The sequence below is a fragment of the Mobula hypostoma genome, chromosome 4 (assembly GCF_963921235.1).
Source record: "Mobula hypostoma chromosome 4, sMobHyp1.1, whole genome shotgun sequence".
NCBI lineage: Eukaryota > Metazoa > Chordata > Chondrichthyes > Myliobatiformes > Myliobatidae > Mobula > Mobula hypostoma.
In genome coordinates this window covers 114,633,257-114,658,173 of record NC_086100.1, presented here as the reverse complement: position 1 = coordinate 114,658,173, position 24,917 = coordinate 114,633,257, and positions in this window count along the sequence as shown.

Genomic DNA, 24,917 nt, shown 5'->3' with positions numbered 1-24,917 from the left:
GGGTGACCAGCTCATCTTTGATGTCTTCGGAGAGGCCATTCAGAAAGGTGTCGTACTGTGCCTCCAAGTTCCAGCCGCTGGAGGTGGCTAGGGTCTGGAACTCTATGGCGTAATCTGACACAGATCTGCACCCCTGGTGCATGTGCAACATTTCACGGGCAGCCTCTCTCTCATCTTTGGAGTGATCAAACACTTTTCTCATCTCCTCCGAAAATAACTGAAAACTTCTGCAGAAAGGGGAGCCTGCCTCCCAGACAGCTGTTCCCCGTTCTCTCAGAGCACGCTGGAGGAACTCAGCAGGTCGGGCAGCTTCAGTGGAAACGATGAGTCGACGTTTTGGGCCAGAACGCTTTGTCAGAACTGAAAAAAGAAGGAGGGGGAAGGATTTGAAGAATGCTTGTATGTTCAGTTGAAAGACCAATAATTTGAAAGACAAAGGGGTGGGGGAGGGGAAGCAGAGATGTCATAGGCAGGTAAACAATGGGTAGTAGAAGAAGGAGGTGGAACCATGAGGGAGGTGATAGGCAGCTGGGGGAGGGGGTAGAGTGAAGTAGGGATAGAGGAAGGGAGGGGGAGGGAATTACCGAAAGTTAGAGAATTCTATTTTCATACCGAGGGGCTGGAGACTACCTAGACGGTATATGAAGTGTTGCTCCTCCAACCTGAGATTAGCCTCATCATGGCATTAGAGGAGGCCATGTATGGACATATCTGAATGGGAATGTGAAGCAGAGTTGAAGTGGGTGGCTACCGGGAGATCCTGTCTGTTGTGGCGGACGGAGTGGAGGTGCTCGACGAAGCGGTCCCCCAATCTGCATCGGGTTTCACCGATGTAGAGGTGGCCGCACCGGGAGCACCGGATGCAATAGATGACCCCAACAGACTCACAAGTGAAGTGTTGTCTCACCTGGAAGGACTGCTTGGGGCCCTGAATGGTGGCAAGAGAGGAAGTGTAGGGACAGGTGTAGCACTTACGATTCAGGGATAAGTGCCGGGTGGGAGATCTATGGGGATGGACGTGCGGATAAAGGAGTCGCGGAGGGACCGATCCCTGTGGAAAGCGGAGAGGGGTGGAGAGGGAAGGATGTGCTTAGTGGTGGGGTCCTGTTGAAGGTGGCGGAAGTTGCGGAGGATAATGTGTTGGATCCGGAGGCTGGTGGGGTGATAGGTAAGGACAAGGGGAACTCTGTCCCTGTTGTGGTTGCGGGAGGATGGGGTGAGGGCTGAAGTGCAGGAAATGGAGGAGATGCGGGTGAGGGCGTCATTGATGACGGTAGAAGGGAATCCACGATCCTTAAAGAAAGAGGACATTTGAGATGTCCTGGAGTGGAAAGCCTCATCCTCAGAGCAGATGCGGTGGAGACGGAGGAACTGGGAATAAGGAATGGCATTTTTGCATGTGGCGGGGTGGGAAGAGGTATAGTCGAGGTAATTATGAGAGTCAGTGGGCTTGTAGAAAATGTCAGTGGACAGTCTGTCTCCAGAGATGGAGACCGAGACATCGAGAAAGGGGAGAGAAGTATCTGAGATAGACCAAGTGGTACCTACCCAGCCCTCAAATTCACTTGGAGGAGGCAGACAGGGCTCTTGGACGGGAGAAGCATACGAGGACGCAGAGGGCAGGGCAGAAGATGCAGTGGCGGAATGCTGATCGGTGCTCTGGGACAGCTGGAGTGACTGAGTCTGGGCCGCAAGATCAGCTACATTGGCAGAAAACGATTCCATTGTCCTGAACACAGGGTCCAGCTGATTCTGGTGTCTCCCCAGCCTCACTCCCTGTTGTTCCAGTGCAGTTCTCAGACGATCGGTGTCTGCTGGATCCATTCTGGCCAGACTGTACTGTCAGGGTGCCGGAGCAGGGATCCAATCATGGACCCAGTACTGCGATATTAATTGAGTAACAAATCCCAATGTTCAAACAGAGTCGGTGTCAAAGTTCTGGCAGCAAACATCCAGAGAAATCCAAAAACCAGAATCGGGAAACAGGCAGAGTCAATATTCAGACAGGCAGAGTACAGATACAAATACTGGAAAGGCTCAGGAAAATTCACTGGCACAATCTGGCAACAAACAGGTGAAAACACAGGACTGAACTACAGTGAGCAATAAACAGAGAGGCAGACGATAGGTGGAGCACAATGAGACACAGGTGGCGGTAATACAGGTAATAATGAGAAACAGATGAGAGACGGAGTACTCAGTAATATAGGGGCTGGAGTGGAGCAGGAGTGGGGACAGGGGCACATGGCAATATAAAACCACAGACTGACAGCTAGGGGGAAAGACACAAAAAGACAGAGTTCAGCTGGAGGTACTGACAATCAGCTTCTTCCCCCAGGCTGTGAGACTAATGAATACCCTGCTACCTCTGAAGTATTGTCAATAGGACTGTTTACTGTACAGTTTACTAGTTTTTGTGATGTGCACTTCACATGCACTTTGAATTACAGGCACATTTTATTAATTTATTTGAGTTAGTACTTTGTTTTATGTGCTGTGTGTGATATATGTATTGTGGGTGCACCGTGGTCTAGAGGACTGTTGTTTCATTTGTATGCATGTACAGTCAAATGACAATAACCTTGAACTTGAACTACATCAGACACCTTTTCAATACCATAATTCCAGACCAACTTATCTGCAAACTCATAGATCAATGACAGAACGCATCCCCCTGCAACAGAATCCTTAACATCCTAACTAACAGACTGCAATCAGTAAGAACAGGCACCAACACATCTGTCATTGATCTACCCAGCACTGTTACCTCAATTGGCTGTGTCCTCAACCCCTTACTTTATTCCCTAAGCACTCATGATTATGTGACCGTATTCTGCTCTAACTTCAGCTAAAAGTTTTCCGATAACACCACCATTGGTGGGATGGATCTCAATGAAATAGAGAAGAAAAAGATGGCGCCAGCAGACCGTGCGACCAGGGGCTACTTCCTTAAGGTGATCCACAAAGCTGCCTCTTTCACTTCTTTTACATCTTCTTTTTCTTCCAATTGTGCTTCTGGTGTTATTGGAACCTCTGATCTACAGATTGATGGTGTGTTTTTGAGCCAATTGAGTGATCTGGTGCTTCGCTGTACCTGAGAAATCCTGGGAGGGGAGCAGCCTCTAGAGGCCAAGAAGCTTGGAGACTCGATGGGAGCCCATGATCAACTCCATTTCTTGCCCATCTTGCTGATACAAGTGTCGAGGAAGATTGAAAACAATTAAGGCAAGCAGATGTTCAATGCTGTCTACCAGCCTGTGGCTCACTGCTGCCAGAAGAATTTGTCTGTGTGTGATGGTCTCTCTTCCTCTCACTCGCTGCTGTTGGAGAAGGTGTCTATGTGTGAATGATCTCTCTCTCTCTCCCTTGGTGCTGTCAGAGGATGCTGCCAGAGCAAGGTTTAATTGGCGCAGTTTGTGGATTGGACTGTAGTTCACATTATAATGTGTTTTTCAGGGATTTGATTTGGGGTGGCCTGCAGATAATGAACACTGAGCTGAACTGAACATGGACTCCTTCATGTTTGTGTTTTACGTTCAGTGTTTTCATGCCTTCCTTTTGTTGTCATTTACACAATTTGTTTCTTGTGTGTGGGGGAGGGGCGAGGCTGATGCTTTTCTTTGAATGGGTTCCATGGTTTTCCTTGCTTTGTGGCTGTCTGTGGGGAAGACGAATTTCAGGGTTGTATACTGCAAACATACTTTGATAATAAATTCATTTTGAATCATTTCTATAGTATCTTTTGAGTACAGGAAGATGATAGACAGCCTAATGTACAGAAGAGAGATAAAAAGCCTAATGACATCATGTCAAGACAATAACCTTTCCCTCATGTTATCAAAACTATAGAGCTGTTGGTTGGCTTCAGGAAGTGGGGTGGAGCACAGCCCTTGTCTGTATCAATGGTGCTGAGATGTAGATGGTTGGAGCTTCAAGTTCCTAAGGGTAAGTATCACTAATAATCTGTCCTTGTCCAACCTCATGGACATTATGGCCAAGAAAGCACACTAGTCCCTCTATTTCCTCAGAAAGCTAAGGAAATACACATCTCCCTGTGGAACCACACTGTTTTTTATAGAGGTACAATAGAAAGCACCCTATTCAGATGCATTACAGCTTCCCAAGACCAAGAAATAGATGCAAGCTATGAACTTCCCCCAGCATATTATCAAGTTCAAGTTCAAACTTAATTGTTAATCAACCATACTCATGAATACAGCCAAATGAAACAGCGTTCCTCTGGGGCCAAGGTACAAAACTCAGTGCCAACAGCACACAGCACATATAGTTATGATAGCAGAAAACCATACAGTCACAAAAAATAATATAGCCTAAGTCCCTGAGTGTCATGGCCTATATGGGATATTGTCCTGGAGCCATGTTTCTGCAAGAGCAAGCAAGATGCAATTCCATATCATGCGTTAGTGCAGCCACAGATGAACATAATCTAAGATCCCTCCTACCTCAGTCATTTTGTCTTCTCACTTTCATTAGGGCAGACAATAGAAAAACCTTGAAAAAACGTCCCACTAGGCTGAAAGACAGCTTCTATCCCACTGTCATAAGTTTCTTTTACGATAAAGATGAGCAACTGCTCTCTCAATCTCCTCTTCATAGTCCTTGCATCTTATTTCCCATCTGCACTGCACATTCTCTGTAACTAGATCACTATATTCTGCATTCTGTTGTTGCTTTGCATTTTGTGCTACCTTGAAGTACTTATGTTTTGGATTGCTCTATCTAATGGTATGCAAAGCAAGACTCTTCACTGTATCTTCCTAAATGTGACAATAATAAACCAATTAGATTAAATCAATGTTTTGATATCTTCATTTCTACAGAGAAGTTTCTCTACTCCTAAATCATTGCCATTTACATTTCCAGTTCAACTTAATGCAGTTTCTTTGCAGGAATTGAATTTATAAGGCTTCAATGACTAAATTTATTTGATTGAAAATACTCTACCAATTGAAAGTCTTATAAATATAATTTATTTTATGCAATACTTCAACTAAGTAAGAAAAATGCTGTGTTGGTAAGGCCGATGGAAGCCATGATGTATATCTCATGGACAGTATTGATTCTGTATTTCTATATACTGAGGTACTTTGCAGAAAAACAACTCTATTATTCCACTGATTGATGTACTTTATGTTGATATATTCAGGGTATTATTTAGAATTTATTCACAGATTTAACAGAAGGGAAAACAGTGAAAGCACTGAGTAAAGAAATTGTGTTTATATTGAGCTCTAGCAAGCTATTAGAATATCCCAATGTCGATTTAAAAGATAATCACTGTTATAAAAGGAGGCAAAACCGAAAAATTGCTCAAAGTTAAAAATAAGAATATGATGGAAGGAGTCTGCAAGGTGTGAAGTCACTGAAGCAGTTGTGCGTCATGCCAAGAAGATAAGAGCATCCGATGGATCTTTTCCCATTAATTGCTGGTTATAGAAAGCTAGATCAATTGAAATAATGATAAGGGTACTACACTGGTTTTTATTCGTATCTGGCAAAACAGAGTGATGGGACCATTCTTGATTCTTATATTTCTTAGAGTTGCACTTTGATTAATGCAACACTCAACGACCAATAAGGAATAGTATAAATAGGCAATTGATGATGAACTTAGACCTGATTCCATACTGTACCTCTCTATGAATCTATAACTATCATAACTAGAAAAGCTGGTAGATCCAGAAAATGATCTAAGTATTACTGAGCAAAAATTAAATAAAAAGTGGATACTGAGCCAGAAAGAGAGAATTATAAAGACTAGTTGAGGAGAGGGAATGATTCCAAAAGCTCTTTGGGAGATGTGTGCCTTTCAACTATAAATATTTTCCACTTGAAGTCAGGAGCTGAGGAGAAGTGAAAAGTTGTCCTAGGTTGACCCAGGCATCCAGTAGAGATTTGTAATATCTTTGCTATTCAGGAACAGCTTCCTTCCCTCAACCATCCAACTGAACCCCTGAACACAATTTTTTATTTTTTTTATTTTTGCCCTATTTATTTAATTTAACTATATATGTATTTACTGTCACTGTCAGTCTTTTTTCTCTATTATTATGTATCACAACGTACTGCTGCTGCAAAGACAACTAATATCACGACATTAGCCGGTGATATTAAACCTGATTCTGATATAGGCAAGCCTCATGAGTGGACATTCAAGAAGCAATGAGAGTGAAGCTCAAGTCAAAGAGCTTGCGAATGAACATGATTCCTTGGGATGGGCACAATGTGGAACTCTTCCTAACTGTAGGAAAATGCTAAGATTGATGGCATCAGTAGCAGTTCTGAAGCTGTGCTGAACCAAGCCAAGCGAAAGTAAACTGTATTAGTAGGCATTGATAGAAATAGGAAGGAGTAGTAAAGCCAATCTGAGCCGGCAAAGCATCAGAGATAGTCCATTAGCGAATAGCATCAATTAAAAGCAGTGGGCAAGCTGGAGTTAACAAGCTGGGTAGCGCAGCAAAGTAAAGGTTAGCACCATACTTTACAGTACAGGCAACCCAGTTCAATTCCCAACGTTGTCCATAAGGAGCTGGTAGATCATCTGCATAGCCACCTAGGTTTCCCCCCACAGTCCAAAGAGGTACTGGTTGGTAGGTTGATGGGTCATTGATTAGGCTAGTATTAAATTGGGGGATTGCAGGGCGGCAAGGCTTGAAAGGCCGGAAGGGCCTACTCCACTCTACATCAATAAACAAACAAACAAACAAATAAATAAATAAATAATGTGGAGCATCCAGAAGAGGATTATACAAATCAGAATTCTGTTGCAAATAGAATAAAGATGTGATGCTACAGCCATTAAGGTCCATGGGCAAGAGTGGGAACTATGATGGAAAGTAACACCAGTAAAACAGGGTAATGGGATACAAATGGTACAGTATAAATTTGTATAGCATAGCTATACAGGCCAGATCGTAAAGAACTAAGGGAACATTTCACCCGTTGAAACAAATAGTATAACAGCAAGTGCAATCTATTGGTAACAAGTCTGAATAGGTACTTAAATTGGTGTGGGGCAAAGCACACCTAACATAAGAGTCATCGTATGCTCAAGCAGTCCAGCTAATAACAATTTCCTTCAAGTGGATACATAACTTAGTAAGAAATTTAGAGAAATTTCAACACCAGAATTTATGTCTAGGCAAATATTTTCCTACTCATGAGAAATCATGCTGATGAAAATATTTAGGCTTAAATATTAATGAAAAAGTTGATAGGCAGAGGAAGTGAAACACAGATGGTATATTTCTAGCAGACTCAAACTAAAGTCACAGTTAGGAACACCATATGGTGAATTTTATTGGCTTGAACTGTGAAGCTGGGAAAACTGACAGGGATGGGTTCACATTTCTTTTGACTCTTGTTAACGTGCACATAGGCTGACTTTATTGGTGTTGCTGCAGCTACATTTTAGACAGAATAGCTTTGTATCTTTTTAACTTTGGACATGGCACAAAATGAGCCATTTTGCATGCATTGAGCACATCTCTCAATTTTCATTTCCATTTAATGGATTGATAAACTGCTAATGTATATTGTACTCAATAAATTAAATGCTCTTGAATAATTAGATATATGAGATAAATAAAAAAAGATAAAATTAAAGCAGAAATATATGTTTTACGGTCAAGTGTTAGATGACAAAATAATTTGTATTATATCACAATATTTCATTGTGAAGCTACACTTTAAATACACTTTCTAGAAGATAGCACTGGATTGCCTGGTTTTGAATTTTTTTTTTAGCTGAAAATGAACTATAAGACTGTTATTTCTCAACTACTTCTCAACTTATACCACAAACATAATGGTTTAACATCAGATCTACTAAAAACTGCAGGCCTTTCAAGTTCAAGGTTGGTTATTGCAATGTAACTTTACCTATATAAAACTAAACAAAACAACATTTCTCCGGACCACATTGCACCCATGAAACAGATATCACACACAGCACATAAAACAAAATACTACCACAAGTAAGTTAAAATATAATTCCAAGTGCACGTAATAAACAGTAAACAGCTTGCTGTCCTGGTGCGGAGACCTCAGTGGTGGCAGGGTATTCATTAGTCTCACAGCCTGAGGGAAGAAGCTGTTGCCCAGTCTGGCAGTCCTAGTACTGATGCTTCTGTACCTTCCTCCTGATGGTAGTAGGTCAAGGAGATTGTGGGATGGGTGGTAGGGATCCTTAACAATGCTTTGTTCCCTTTGCATACAATGCTCCTGGTATGACACAAATAACGGGGAGCGAGTCGCCAGTGATCCTCTCGGCAGTTTTGACTATCCTCTCGAGGGTCTTGAGCTTCCATACCACACAATGACGTAGTCAGACAGGACACTTTTGGTGGCGTTCTTGCAGAAAGTTGTAAGAACGGGGGCAGGGAGCTGTGAACACTTCAATTTCCTCAGAACATGCAGACGCTGTTGTGTCTTCTTGACTGCTGAGGAGGTGTTGTGGGTTCAGCTTAGATCATCTGTTATGTTCACACAAAGGAACTTGGTGCTCTTCACTCTCTCCACAGCAGAGCCAGTGCAATGGAGAGGGGTCGACCTGCACCTTCCAGAAGTCCACAAGCACCTCTTTTGTCACGTCCAGGTTGAGACTCAGGTTGTTGACCTCACACCGTCTGACAAGCCTCACTACGTCCTCTCTGTATGCTGACTCATCATCGTTGCCGATAAGGCCAACTGTGGTTGTATGATGCAGTCTGAGCTGGATCTGGTAATGAAATCGTGAGTCAGCAGCGGGCTGATCACACAGACATGGAGGGCACCAGTGCTCAGAGAGCTTGAGGTATTGCTGCCAACTCAGACTGACTGTGGTCCTTCCATCAAGAAGTCCATTTAGAGAGAGTGGGATGGTGAGTCCAGGGAAGAGAGTTTATCTACCAGCCTCTGAGGAATGATTGTGTTAAATGTCGAACTGAAGTCGATGAATAACAACCTAGAATATGAGACATCGTTTTCCAGGTGAGACAGGACTGAGTGGAGGGCCAAGGCAATGGCTCCATCGGTGGACCAGTTTGAGTGTTAGGCGAACTGGAAAGGGTCCAATGTAGCTGGAAGGTGAGATTTTATATGATCCATTACCAGTTGTTCAAAGCACTTCATGATTATTGAGGTCAGTGCCACAGGGCAGTAATTGTCTAGGCCAGTTACCAATGCTCTCCTGGCACCGGGATGACGGTAGCTGCTTAGAAGCCTGTAGCACCTGTGGACTGTGTCAGAGAGATATTAAAGTTGTCCGTTAAGGCCTGTGTTAGCTGGGCTGCACAACCCCTCACCACCTGACCAGCTATGTTGTCCAGCTCAGCAGATTTGCCTGCTTTTACCCTACCTAGGATCCTCCTCATCTTGGATGCAACCAGACAGGGTTCCTGTTCTTCAGGGGGAGAGGAGACTTCCCTCGATGTCACATCATTGAATGCATGAAAGTGTGCAGAGAAGGCATTCAACCTATTAGGAAGGGAAGCGTTGCTGTTGTTGACGTGTAGGGTGGACTTGTAATCTGATATGGTTTGTAAACTTGGCCACATGTGTTGCTGGTGTCACAAAGCTGTCTGTGAATTTTCTGTCACTTTGCTTTCCTGATGGCACAGAAGAGCATGGCTTTTACTGATCTCAGTGTCGTCCTGTCCTCTAATCTGAAGACAGTGTCCCAATCCTTGAGCAGTGCATGAGCCTCTGCAGTCAGCCACGGTTTCTGGTGGTGTAATGTTTAATCAAAATATCATCCTCAGTGCATTTCCCTATGTAGCCAGTCACTGATTCCACATATTCATATAACCATATACAGGTTTCCCGAGCGTTCCTACGAAACGGTTTGTAAGCCAAAATGTCGTAAAGCGAAGAAGCAACTACCATTTATTTATATGGGAAAATTTTGTGAGTGTTCGCAGACCCAAAAATAACCTACCAAATCATGCCAAATAACACATAAAACCTAAAATAACAGTAACATATAGTAAAAGCAGGAATGATATGATTAATACACAGCCTATATAAAGTAGAAATACTTTTCCACAATCATTACTGCACTGTTCTCTGTAGCGAAATGTCACACAAGCGCTCTCAGCAGAAAATCTTACGCAGGCGCTCTCCGCAAAAACACGGCGCAAGCACTCTCCAATAACCTTTAAGCTATGAAGCTGCCAAATCATACCAAATAACACGTAAAAATACACAGCAGATATAAAGTAGAAATAATGTATGTACAGTGTAGTATCACTTACCATAATTGGGAAGACAGCTTGCCAAGCACACTTTATGATGGTGTGTCAGACTGAGTTGTCACAGGTTGGGTGGTGCAGTGGCCCCCACCCTCCAGGCCGCCGACTGATACATTGCCGCGAAGCACGCAGGAGTCCAGCGGTAGCCGGGAGGCACACAGCACATATTTAAAAAAAGCCGAAATAAACATGCTAATTAATTAGGTGCTGCCCGACACATAATTGTCAGCTCAGATCAGTGTCGATTGCCGATTGCATCGCCTCTGATCTGGGCCGACATTTACGTGTGGGGCGGCACCTAATTAATTAGAATTTTTATTTCGGTTTTTTTCTTTAAGATGTGCTGTGTGTCTCCCGGCTACTGCTGCATTCTCCGCGAATCTGTCCGCGGCCTGGGTGTTGGGGTGTTGGGACACTGGGGTGTCATCTCGTCGTCTGTTTCCATTAGAGCAGGCGGCTCATCTTCTCCTATGACTGCCCGCCTCGAAGTTGGAAGGTCAAGGTTCGTCATCTACTGTGGCTGATGTGGAAGGTTTGCTTGACTGCTGAGCCTCGTGCATTTTTCTATAATACAGTTCTTTGTAAGGATTGAAACCATCTTGCAAATATCCCCTAAACCGACGTACCCTTTCAAAATTAAAGTCGTACTTTATCATTGCAGCGAAAATCTCATGCAGTGGCTTCACGTTTATTTCGCTACTGCATTCGGTTTCGATTGTTATCCTTTCCTCTTCCAATTGCATCAGCTCTTCATCTATCAGTTCTTGGTCATGGGATGCCAAAACCTCTTCAACATCATCTTTGTCAGCTTCCACAAGTCAAACTCACTTTGTCCTTACTTCGTTCACCACGATCGAAACGCTTAATTATGTCTAGTTTTACGCTAAATGTAACACCCTTACAAGCTCTTTCAGGCTTTTCCAATACCTCAGAACTCACCTTGCAAACGGCTGCTCAATGCAACATGTTAAAGCAATGTCATTCCGAATCTGGGGAGAGCAGCTGCTTGGGGCGCACACGGCTTTTTATCGCGCGCTGATTTTTTCGCGCGCTGATCTTTTTCGTAACAGTGAAAACACCTTCTGAAAGCGAAAACAGGGTACTAATGTAGGTCTTTCGTAACAGTGAGGTTTCGTAAAGCGAACGTTTGAAAAACGGAGGACACCTGTAACCATATAACAATTACAACACGGAAACAGGCCATCTCGGCCCTTCTAGTCCGTGCCGAACGCTTACTCTCTCCTAGTCCCATCTACCTGCACTCAACCCATAACCGTCCATTCCTTTCCTGTCCAGAGATCTATCCAATTTTTTTTTAAGTGACAAAATCTAACCTGCCTCTACCACTTCTGCTGGAAGCTCGTTCCACACAGCTACCACTCTCTGAGTAAAGAAATTCCCCCTCGTGTTACCCCTAATCTTTTGCCCCTTAACTCTCAACTCATGTCCTCTTGTTTGAATCTCCCCCACTCTCAATGGAAAAAGCCTATCAACGTCAACTCTATCTATCCCCCTTATAATTTTAAATACCTCTATCGAGTCCCCCCTCAACCTTCTACGCTCCAAAGAATAAAGACCTAACTTGTTCAACCTTTCTCTGTAACTGAGGCGCTGAAACCCAGGTAACATTCTAGTAAATCTTCTCTGTACTCTCTCTATTTTTTTGACATCTTTCCTATAATTCGGCGACCAAAACTGTACACAATACTCCAAATTTGGCCTCACCAATGCCTTGTACAATTTTAACATTACATCCCAACTCCTATACTCAATGGTCTGATTTATAAAGGCCAGCATACCAAAAGCTTTCTTCACCACCCTATCCACATGAGATTCCACCTTCAGGAAACTATGCCCCATCATTCCTAGATCCTTGTGTTCTACAGCATTCCTCAATGCCCTAACATTTACCACGTATGTCCTATTTTGATCAGTCCTACCAAAATGTAGCACCTCACATTTATCAGCATTAAACTCTATCTGCCATCTTTCAGCCCACTCTTCAAACTGGCCTAAATCTCTCTGCAAGCTTTGAAAACCTACTTCATTATCCACAACGCCACCTATTTTAGTATCATCTGCATATTTACTAATCCAATTTACCACCCCATCATCCAGCTTAAGACCATAAGACATAGGAGGCCACTTAGCTCCTCGAGTCTGCTCTGTCATTCCATCATGGCTGATTCCAGATCCCACTCAAGCCCATACATCTGCATTCTTGCCATATCCTTTGATGCCTTGACTGGTCAGGAAACTACCAACTTCTGTCTTAAATATACCCGTGGACTTGGCCTCTGTGGCTGAGCAATCCACAGATTCACCGCTCTAAGGCTAAAAATTCCTCCTTACCTCTGTTCTAAAGGGTTGCCCCTCAAATTTGAGGCTGTGTCTTTTAGTTCTGGATACCGCCACCAAAGGAAACATCTTCTCCACATCCACTCTATGTAGTCCTTTCAACATTCAGTTGGTTTCATTGAGATCACCCACATTCTTCTAAATTCCAGTGAGTATAGACCCAAAGCTGCCAAACGCTGCTCATATGTTAACCCCTTCTTCCTGGAATCATTCTTGTGAGCCTCCTCTGGACTCTCTCCAAAGACAACACACCCTTTCTGAGATATGGGGCCCAAAACTGTTGACAATTCTCCAAGTGCAGCTAACTAGTGCCTTATAAAGGCTCAGAATTATCCCCTTGCTTCTAAATTCTATTCTCCTTAAAATAAATCCAACAATGTATTTGCCTTCTTTACCATGGACTCAACCTTTAAATTTAACCTTTTGGGAGTCTTGCATTAGGACTCCTAAGTCCTTCAGCAACTCTGAAGTTTGAACCTCCTCCCTATTTAGATTATAGTGCCTACTTTTGTTTCTTTTATCAAAATGCATTATCATACATTTCCCAACACTGTATTCCTTCTGCCACTTTTTTGCCCATTCTTCCAATTTGTCCAAGTTCTGCTGCAAACACATTGCTTCCTTAGTACTACCTACCACTCCATCTATCTTTGTATCATCTGAAAACTTTGCCACAAAGCCACCAATTTCATTATCCAAAGCATTGACAAACAATGTGAAAAGTACCAGACCCAATACTGACCCTTGAGGAACACCACTAGTCACTGGTCTTGGCCCGAAACGTCGACTGTACCTCTTCCTAGAGATGCTGCCTGGCCTGCTGCGTTCACCAGCAACTTTGACGTGTGTTGCTTGAATTTCCAGCATCTGCAGAATTCCTCATGTTTGCGGTTATAATTTCCTTTCTCTGTTTTTCTCCTTTCTTAAAGAGTGGAATGACATTTGCAACCTTCCAGTCCTCCAGTACTATGCCTGAATCAAGTGATTCTTGAAAGATCATGACCAATGCATCCGTTATCACTTCAACAACCTCTCTCTGGACTCTGGGATGTAGTCCATCTGGTCCAGGTGACTTATCCACCTTAAGGCCTTTGAGTTTGATTAGCATTTTTTCCTTTGTACTAGCAATGACACTCACTTCTCCTCCCTGACACCCACAGACCTCTGGCGCACTGCTAGTGTCTTCCACAGTGAAGACAGGTGCAAAGTACCCATTAAGTTCATCTGCTATTTCTTTGCCCCTCATTACTACCTCACCAGCATCATTTTCCAATGGTCCAATATTAACTCTCACCTTCCTTTTACTCTTTATATAACTGAAAAAACTTGTAGTATCCTGCTTTATATTATGGGGTAATTTGCCCTCATATTTCATCTCTTCCCTTACAGCTTTTTAGTTTCCTTTTGCTGGATTTTAAAAGCTTCCCAATCATCCAACTTCCCACTCATTTTTGCTACCTTAGTCGAATAGGTTGCTGCCTTCCTTAACGTGCTCCAGTCCGTGTATTCAAAACAGTTCTGCAGCACTGAGGTGGCATCTTCCGGCCAGGACCTGATCTCCCTGTAAGCAGATTTGACTGGTTTATCCAATGGACTGTATACAGGGATTAGCGAAATGGATATGTGGTCTGAGTATCTGAGGTGAGGTTGGGGGGGGGGGGGAGTGGGGCAGACAACCTTGCATTGATATAGACCAGGACTAATATATTTGTTCCTCTGGTTACAAAGTTGACATGCTGGTAGAATTGTCAGGACTTTTTTAAAGTTGCCATGATTGAAGTCACCAGCAACAATGAAGACACCATTAGGGCGAGTAGCTTCAAGGTTGCAGTGGTGGGATATAAACAGCAACAATCACAACAGCAGTGAACTCTCTGAATGAGTAGGAGGGCCTGAACTTCACCATTAAGGACTCGATCTCCGGTGAGCAGAGGGCTGTTACTACTAGATTAGCAAGGCAGACTTGCAGATTTTAGTGTTCTTAATGTTTTTTTGTATTTTTTGATCATAGAAACGATGAACAAGATGACAAATGTCATCGTTGACAGGAGATGGAGGGGCCGCTGCAATTGCATGCACTGGTGCTTTGTGATGATATTTTAAACCATAGTTGAGACAGATTATTTGCAAAAGGCGAGAGGAAGAAAACTGACTGCTGTAGAATTTACAGAAGGTTTTATATTCTTACGTAAATTTTCTCTTCTGCGATCGACTGTTGAAGATGAAGCAAAGCAGTAATTCTCCCTCCCTCTTTGAGCCTACAGCAGAGTGCCAGGAACGAACTGGATCCATTCTGTTCAGATTTATTACAGGGCAATCAATGGAAGTCAGAAATTAGGAGAAACTGTTTTTTTTAGCCAGGAGGTGGTTATAATGTGGAAGAGGGGATTGACGTAATTAGTAAAATTGTAATTAAATGAAGGTTCAATAAGTAAATGATACTTTTTCTCAACTACGATCACTGCAATCCGCAGTCTATAATTTCATTTTGGGAGCTGTGCCTTTGAACTGTCTGGACAATCTGGCATTTTTGTGGTATCCTGAACGTTTTGGTGACCAGACCCTCGAGAGATCAGGTATGGCTGCAGCCATTGCTAGAGTCGACTTCAGGTTGGATTGCAACTTTGGGCCGGGTTGAAGTGGTGGAACCATGCCGAGAGCAGAAAATGAAGCAGTGTTTAGCTGATTTAAATACCGAGTCAGATTAGAAAGATTAAAGTGTCAAGATCTAGGGCGGAGGGTGAACCAGCGTTCAACTCAATACTCCATGTTTTACTAGTTCCGTAGCTATGGAGCCACTTTCAGGGACTCAACAGTTCATATTCTGTGTATTATTTGTTTATGTTTTTATTGTTTGCACAATTTGTTCTTTTTCCTCACACATTGGGTGTTCAGTGTCTTTCATGTGTAAGGTTTTCCATGGATTATGTTGTGTTTCTTTGTTTTGTGGCTGCCTGAAATAAATGAATCTCAAGGTTATTGTTTGCTTATGCTTGAAGCTGTCAGAAAATGACACCTAATTATAGGTTACTACCTGTAAATTATATGTAGAAATAAAACTTTGAGAGGAATTGATTAGGAAGTTCAAGGTAAAGGAACCCTTAGGGGATCATAATATGATAGAATTCACCCTGCAATTTGAGAGGGAGAAGCTAAAGTCAGATGTATTAGTATTACAGTGGAGTGAACGGAATTATAGAGGCATGAGAGAGGAGCTGGCCAAAATTGATTGGAAAAGAACACTGGCAGGGATGATGGCAGAGCAGTAATGGCTGAAATTTCTGGAAGCAATTCGGAAGGTGCAGGATATATACATCCCAAAGAGGAAGAAGTTTTCTAAAGACAAGATGACATGACTGTAGCTAACAAAAGAATTTGAAGCCAACAGAAAAGCCAAAGAGAGGGCTCTGGGCCTATGCTCACTGGAATTCAGAAGAATGAGGGGTGACCTTAATGAAATCTTTTGAATGTTGAAAGGCCTTGAAAGACTGGATGTGGAGAAGATGTTTCTGATGGATGGAGTCTAAGACCGAAGGACGCAGCCTCAAAATAGAGAGGCATCCTTTCAGAACCAAGATGAGAAGAAATTTCTTTAGCCGAAGAGTGGTAAATCTGTGGAATATGTTGCTACAGGCAGCTGTGGAGGCCATGTCATTGGGTATATATAAGCCAGACATTGATAGATTCTTGCTTAGTCAGGACTTGAAGGGAATGGGGAGAAGACAGAAAACTGGGACTGAGATGGATGATGGATCAGCTGTGATGAAATGGAGGAGCAGACTCAATGGGTCAAAGGGCCGAATCCTGCTCCTATATCTTACAGTCCTATATTTGTGATGATTTTTGTTATTCATGACACTCAATGAATATAAGACATACATTTCAGCAATCAGCAGAGAACACAGCTTCACATCATTGTTGCTGGTATGAGCATGTCAAAGCCTTGAAGTACTCTCACATGGCAGCCAATCAAGTCCAGAGAGCTGCTATGGAAAGAAAGGAAATGCAGAGGAAGGTGCCCAAGTACGTCATTGCCTTTGTCCACCATCCTCCAGATTTCTAATCACAGCTATGCAAACATTCCCTTGTCCCACAAAAGCAGGCAAGTTCTGATGAAGGGTTTCGGTCTGAAACGCCGGTTGCTTACTCTTTTCAATAGATGCTGCCTGGCCTGCTGAGCTCCTCCAGCATTTTGTGTGGGTTGCTCAGATTTCCAGCATCTGCAGATTTTCTCTTGCCTGTGATTCCCTTTCCCCAAATGGATTCAAGCCACTGTGAGACTCAAGTTGATAAAGCAGGTAGAGACCAGAGAGAGCTCACAGACACTCAGTCACAGAGCATATCTTGCTAGAAAACAGATCAGTGATCAGACAGGAAGGCACAGTTGCAAACTAAAAGGTTGATGTTCCAACCAAAACAATTCAATTGATATTTTTCCGATGTTTGCAAACACTGCAGTAGAAGGCCAGTCATCAAGCTTATGCTGGCTACAGAAGCATTCCTGTCAATCCTCTCACAGCCCACATCCCACTTACTGTACTTCTGGTAACCTAATCTCTCTCCCTCTTTCTCTATCTCTCTCTCTCCCTCCCTCCCTCTCTATATCTCTATATATCAATCTCTCTATCTCTATCTCTGTCTCTGTCTCTATCTCTTATCTTTATCTCTCTATCTCTATTTCTACCTCTCTATTCTATCTCTATCTCTACCTCTCTCTCTATCTCTGTCTCTAACTCTATCTCTATCTCTGTCTCTATCTCTATCTCTTATCTCTATCTCTCTATCTCTATTTCTGTCTCTCTATTCTATCTCTATCCCTCTCTCTATCTTTGTCTCTAACTTTATCTCACTCTCTATCTCTCTATCTCTATCTCTGTCTCTGTCTCCAGTGCACATGACCTCCTTTCTGGTTAATTTGCCACCTCATTAACACCATAGACAATTTTCAGGAGCTAATTAACCGAGAAGCATGTTGCTGAAATGTGGGAGGAAACAGGTGTACCTGGGTGAGTACGTTAGATCATAGGCAGAATGTGCAAACTCCACACAGATGGCACCTGAGGTCTGGATTAAACCAATGCCCTTGAAGCTGTGTGACAGCATCCCTATCTGTTGCATTACTGTGTCAAACCTGATTGATGAACTGCATGGGATTATAAGATCATACTAAGCAAGAAGATATCAAACTCCTGTTTTAATATACCCAACGACTTGACCTCCACAGCCACCTGTGGCAATGAATTCCATGGATTTACTACCCTGGGCTAAAGAAAATCATCTTATAACCATATAACCATATACCAATTACAGCACGGAAACAGGCCATCTCAGCCCTTCTAGTCCGTGCCGAACTCTTACTCTCATCTAGTCCCACCGACCTGCACTCAGCCCATAACCCTCCACTCCTTACCTGTCCATATAGCTGTCCAATTTAACTTTAAACAACAACATCAAACCTGCCTCAACCACTTCTGCTGGAAGCTCGTTCCACACAGCTACCACTCTTCGAGTAAGGAAGTTCTCCCTCAAGTTACCCCTGAACTTTTGCCCTATAACTCTAAACTCATGTCCTCTCGTTTGAATCACCCCCCACTCTCAATGGATAAAGCCTATCCACGTCAACTCTATCTATCCCCCTCATAACTTTAAATACTTCTATCAAGTCCCCCCTCAGCCTTCTACGTTCCAAAGAATAAAGACCCAACTTGTTCAACCTCTCTCTGTAGCTTAGGTGATGAAACCTAGGTAACATTCTAGTAAATCTTCTCTGTACTCTCTCTATTTTGTTGACATCTTTCCTATAATTCGGTGACCAAAACTGTACACAATACTTCAAATTTTGTCTCACCAATGCCTTGTACAATTTCAACGATACATCCCAACTCCTATACTCAATGATCTGATTTATAAAGGCCAACATACCAAAAGCTTTCTTCACCACCCTATCCACATGAGATTCCACCTGCAGGCAACTACTACGCACCGTTATTCCTAGATCCCTCTGTTCCACTGCATTCTTCAATACCCTACCATTTACCATGTATGTCCTATTTTGATTAGTCCTACCAAAATGTAGCGCCTCACATTTATCAGCATTAAACTCCATCTGCCATCTTTCAGCCCACTCTTCTAACTGGCGTAAATCTCTCTGCAAGCTTTGAAAATCTACTTCATTATCCACAACTCCACCTATCTTAGTATCATCTGCATACTTACTCATCCAAATTAGCACAACATCATCTAGATCATTAATGTATATGATAAATAACATTGGACCCTGTACAGATCCCTGAGGCACACCACTAGTCACCAGCCTCCAATCTGACAAACAGTTATCCACCACCACTCTCTGGTGTCGCCTATCCAGCCACTGCTGAATCCATTTTACTACTTCAATATTAATACCTAACGATTGAACCTTCCTAACCAACCTTCCATGTGGGACCTTGTCAAAGGCCTTACTGAAGACCATATAGACAACATCCACTGCTTTACCCTCATCAACATTCAAAAAATTCAATAAGATTTGTCAAACATGACCTTCCCTGCACAATTCCATGTTGACTGTTCCTAATCAGACTCCGTCTATCCCAATAATTATATATACCATCTCTAAGAATACTTTCCATCAATTTACCCACCACTGACGTCAAACTCACAGGCTGATAATTGCTAGGTTTACTCTTAGGCCCCTTTGTAAACAATGGAACAACATGAGCAATATGCCAATCCTCCGGCACCATCCCCATTTCTAATGACATTTGAAATATTTCTGTCAGAGCCCCTGCTATTTCCACACTAACTTCCCTCAAGGTCCTAGGGAATGTCCTGTCAGGACCCGGAGACTTATCCACTTTTATATTCCTTAGAAACTCCAGTACTGCCTCTTCATTAATCATCATCTTCATCTCTGTTCTAAATGGGTATCCTTCTATTCTGAGACTGTGCCTATTACTTGAAACATCCATGTTCACTCTATCTAGGCCTTTCAATATTCAGTAGCTTCCCCTTCATTCTCCTAAACTCCGGCAAGTACAGACCCAGCATCCTCAAATGCTCCTCATATATTAACCCCTTCATTCCTGTGATAATCTTCATAAACCTCCACTGGACCTTCTCCAATATCAGCACATTCTTTCTTAGACGAAACCCCGTTTTACTGGTCATCTCTGGAAATGTGGCTTGTTACCCCTTGCTAACAGCCACTGGATTCCGCTGCAAGACACCCACCTTTCTCTGGCTTCATATGTCTAGGGTGTACAGTATATGACCTTTGACCCACCAAATCCATGAGATTGGGATGTCTTGCACATCCAAACCCTGGTTTGTGTGAATGCTGTGTAACTTACTGCTCAGCAATAACTGTCGGCATGAAATGACAGATAGCACACTGCATACAATTAAAAGGAAGTATATTTGTGAATGGTAACTTATCCAAAGAGTTAGTAAAGAAAAGAGAAAAAAACAGAAGTGCCCATTATAATTAAACAGTCAAATATGCACAGTTGGAACTCAAATCTTCCAAAAGCCATATTCACCAGTCTTCGGTAGACCTCCATGCCTTGGCTCCATCGAATCACGTTTTCCCACTGGATTGAATCCTACAACTGGTTCTCTCCAGCGTCTTCTCTCTTCATCCCCCGCCAACCAAAGACAATTACCCACCACTGCTCCCCAGCCTTCTCTAGAACCTTCTCCCCATTCCATTGTCCAGAATGGATGGTCCACCTTCCTGAGCATCCTTATACCGAACAGTAACCTAAACTCTGCTCTACAGAAAGAGTATTATGTGAAATACCCTACAACACTAGCAGTAAAACTTATACCATGGTACTACATGGATATATAGCCCTAAACTACTCAAAATACTCCAAACAACAGGAATTCTGCAGATGCTGGAAATTCAAGCAACACACATCAAAGTTGCTGGTGAAGGCAGCAGGCCAGGCAGCATCTCTAGGAAGAGGTACAGTCGACGTTTCAGGCCGAGACCCTGACAAAGGGTCTCAGCCTGAAACGTCGACTGTACCTCTTCCTAGAGACGCTGCTTGGCCTGCTGCCTTACCAAAATACTCCAGATGTGGTCTGACCAATGCGTTATAAAGTCTTAGCATTACATCCTTGCTTTTATACCCTAGTTCTAATTTATTGATTAACAAGTGGGGTTTTCTCCCTGTTAATCAATGAACGAAAACTCAGCTTGCATGTTGCACTTCCTGGCACAAAGATCCAGTGTTAATAATAATATGAAGTGAGGGAACGATGATAAGAAGAAGACAACTATGGTATGGCAAATCATGCCCATGTGTGCCCAACTAAAAGAATTTGCAATCGACGGGTCTTAAATTGGAAATTAGCTCAGCCAAATAGGCCAGGGATGGCGTGTAGACTGCTACTAGGATGATGGCAGAAAAATACCTTGGTAGATATTATGGATGACATTTATTTGCTAGATGCTCCAGTTTGGGTGAGTAGGATTGAGATAGAACCATCAGTAGGAGCACCATCATGAGCTAATCATAAAGTATATTCTAGCTCTTCTACCTTTAAAAGACTGAGATATCCTCTTCTTGTGGAAAATGGTGAAGCCATCACTATTCTGCATCGAAAATGGTGGCAGTAAGCCAGGTTTCCATGAAGCAAAGTACAGAATAGTCCCTGATGTCCTTCCAGTACCACAATCTTGCTCTGAGGTCTTCAATTTTATTTTCCAATTTTATAAATCAGTTGCATTGTAATGAATATAATATCCCATTCATTTACTTCTATTGGTTCCATTAATTCACTCACTTTGTTTACAAAAGCTCATAACCTTCCACTACCAATCCCCTCGGGGATTAAAGTAGGGTAAAAGAAGAGTGGATGGAATTAAGCGAGATGGCTAACAAAATGACAAAAGATTGAAGGATTCAAAGCTTTATCAACTGGATGGTTTGTGAAATAATTATTAAAATATATTAATGAAAAGAATGAACTGATGCTGGCGAGTAGGAGGAAGGTAAGAGATTGAATGTCATTAAAACCAAGATACAAGAAAATCAAGTTGAAAGGGTGAGAGAAAAGGATCAAATTAACGCAGTAGTGGTGAATAGATCAATGAAAATTCGGGAAATAACAAAAGCGATCAGTGAATCAAGGAAGTTTTTTCAAAATAATTTATTGGGATGACTTTCGGTAATCATCTGAGTTCCTCAGGGGTAGCACAATGCGAAATTTTATGCTGTCCTTGTGAGTATGTTGGCTTCTGATTAAGTTCCTAAGGCTTCCCACATCTCAGTGATGTACAGGTTGGTGAGTCAGTTGCCTAGTTGGAGTGCCAGTGAGTAATAATCTCAATGGGGAGGTGATGGAGGAATGTGGTGAGAATGGAGTGCAGGGAGAACTAATGGGGAATGGGATTGCCCTATGGACTCATTGGGACAAATGGCCTCTTTCTATGTATTATTGAAATAGGAAACACAGAACAACAGTAACATAAAACGTCTGATGGAAGAATGATTAAAAATGTGTTCAGTTTACTGCCAAATATTGTTCTTGTTCACCACAAAATAAAGCAAACTCAACCTTAATAGAACTTCTCTCTCAGGATCTTAGCATCTTAGCATATTGGCATCTTAGTTAACTGTGTTTTGCCAATACTTTTACCAATGTCATACAATTGTGTTGGCATCTTGTCACTTCATAAACAAACTTTTGTTATTGTTCATTACTTAATAGTTTTTTGTATTGTTCAATACTTTACTTTCATATGCATTTCAACCAAAAGAGCTTAAATAATTTAGGCACAACACATAATTTTTGCACATAGAGTTCTCAAAAAAACTTCAAGTACACAGTAAAAAAAATTAAATGAACTTCACTGCCCAAGTTAAAAGAAGACTTTAAGTAATTATCTTGAATGCAAACATTCATTTATTAGGAACATTGTAATTATATATAATAGCATTTACAAAAGTTCACAAGAAGGTTTTTTTCCTTCTGTTTAATATAGAGTGTTTATTAGGAAAATTATAATTACAAAATGGACCATTCTATTGATAAATTTGTTCTTTTATGAAAGGACTTGCTTTAATCAGTGTGCCTGAAAAATATTTGCCAGAAAATATAGCCTGATATTGAATTTTGTTTCTTGGAGGCAAGCATATTTATAACCCTTTCATTATATTCTAGCCTCTGCCATTTCAGTCTGTATACCACAAATCGTTGCTTTACATCCTTCATCAGAAACCTGAGCCTGAAGATGGAAGGTGACATTCTAATACCGCATTGAGCAGGTATTACACATATTGGAGGTGTTGGCTTTCAGGTGACACATTAAACTCCGGTGGAACTAAAGATCTTGTGGCATCCTCTGGAAAAGCATGTGATATATTCAGTATTGTTGGCCAATATTTACCCTAAATTATCATTATGAAGACTGGAGTAAGGTGAACTGTGGTGATCACGGCCTGTGTGTCTGAAGGGAACTGTAAGCATTCAACCAACCCACACTTGGGATGAAATGAATGACTAACGTCAATATATTTTGCCAAATTTATATTTACTGTACCTTAGCGACAATTGCTATTGGTTTACTAAAAAAAAACTGTTCTTTCTTCAATACTGTTAGTCTAACCTCAATTGAGTTATAAAACTGCGAGGTGATGAATTTTGAGGCATGAAACACTAACAGGTTATATATAGTAAGTGGTGGTGAATTGAGGAGCGCTGATATATAAGACTTTACGGGCCAAGTTTATGGCTATCTGACACAGATGAATAGGATCATAAAGATGTCATTCCATATGCTTCTCTTCATTAGGCTGAGGCACTGAGTACAAGAGTTGGGATGTCTTGTTGCAGATCTACAGAACATTAGTCACACTTGGAGCTTTGAGTATGGTTCTGGTGGTCATATCACAGGAAGGATACAGTGGCGTTGGAAAGAGAGCAAAAGAGATATTGCCTGCAGTGGAAGGCTGTAGCTATTTGATGAGATTGGGCAACTTGTTCTCCCTGGACCAAAGGTGGCTGAGGCGTGAGTGTACTGAGGTTTATAAAATAAAGAGGGGGTAGAGAGGGTAGACAGGCCTAATCTTTTTCCTAGGATGCGTAGACTAAAACTAGAGGGAATAGGTTTAAGGCAAGAAGGAGGATATTTAAAGGAGTTGTGAGAAGTTTTTGAGACAGAGATTGGGGGATACATGGAATATGCTTCCAGAAGAGGTAGTGCAGGCAGATACAATTACAATATTTAAAAGGCTTTTGAACAGGTACATGCATAGGAAAAGAGCAGCAATATATGGGACTAATGTGAACATATGGGATTTGTGTAGATAGGTAACACAGACAGCATTTCTGTGCTCTATAACTCTATGACCCATCTGGTTTATCCATACCCAGCTGATCGTTGTAAATAAGAAATAAAAAAGAAGCACCAAAAGCCTTCCCCTGTCCCAACCCTCTTATTCTGGCCTCTTCCTTTCCAGCTCTGATGCAGGGTCTTGACCTGAAATGTTAACTTTTTATTCCTTTCCATAGATGCTGCCTGACCTGCTGAGTTCCTCCAGCATTTTGTGTGTGTTGCTCTGGATTTCCAGCTTCTGCAGGATTTCTTGTGCTTATGATTTACTGCTCCACTGTGAAGTCTCTTTGAGGTATGTCTGCCCTGTAGAAGTTTAAATCTTCTCTTGGACAGGAATTCAGTGAGACCCTTTCTCAATGCTCCCCCTCCGTAATCTCTGCTGCTGTCTGACTCTTTGACTAGCTTGTACTCCTTCCCTTCTCCCACTTTCTTATTGTGGCTTCTTCCTCTCCCACCACCCTCCTTTCCAGTCCTGATGAAGGGTCTCAGCCTGAAACGTCAACTCTTTACTCCTTTTCCTGGATGCTGCCAGAAGAGGTAGTGCAGGCAGATACAATTACAATATTTAAAAGGCTTTTGAACAGGTACATGCATAGGAAAAGAGCAGCAATATATGGGACCTGCTGAGTTCCTCCAGCATTTTGTGTGTTCCTCTGGATTTCCACCATCTGCAGAATCCCTTGTGCACCGAAAACGACGCTGGAACTATTGCAACATAGTAAGCAAAGTCCCAGCTCCTACCTATAACTTAAATTTTATTGTTATTACTACATTTAGACTTGTTGAAGGTTATTGCCTTGATAAAGTTGTTATCAATTATGGGAGAAAACGTAAGTGTATAGAAGGTTAGTTTATGCTTTTTGCTTTCATAGTTCATTTCCTTTGCTTTGAATAAATTTTCCTCTCCAATGGAGAAATCAAGTAGAAAAATGTGATGTATAAATGGCACACACCAGCTCAACCTT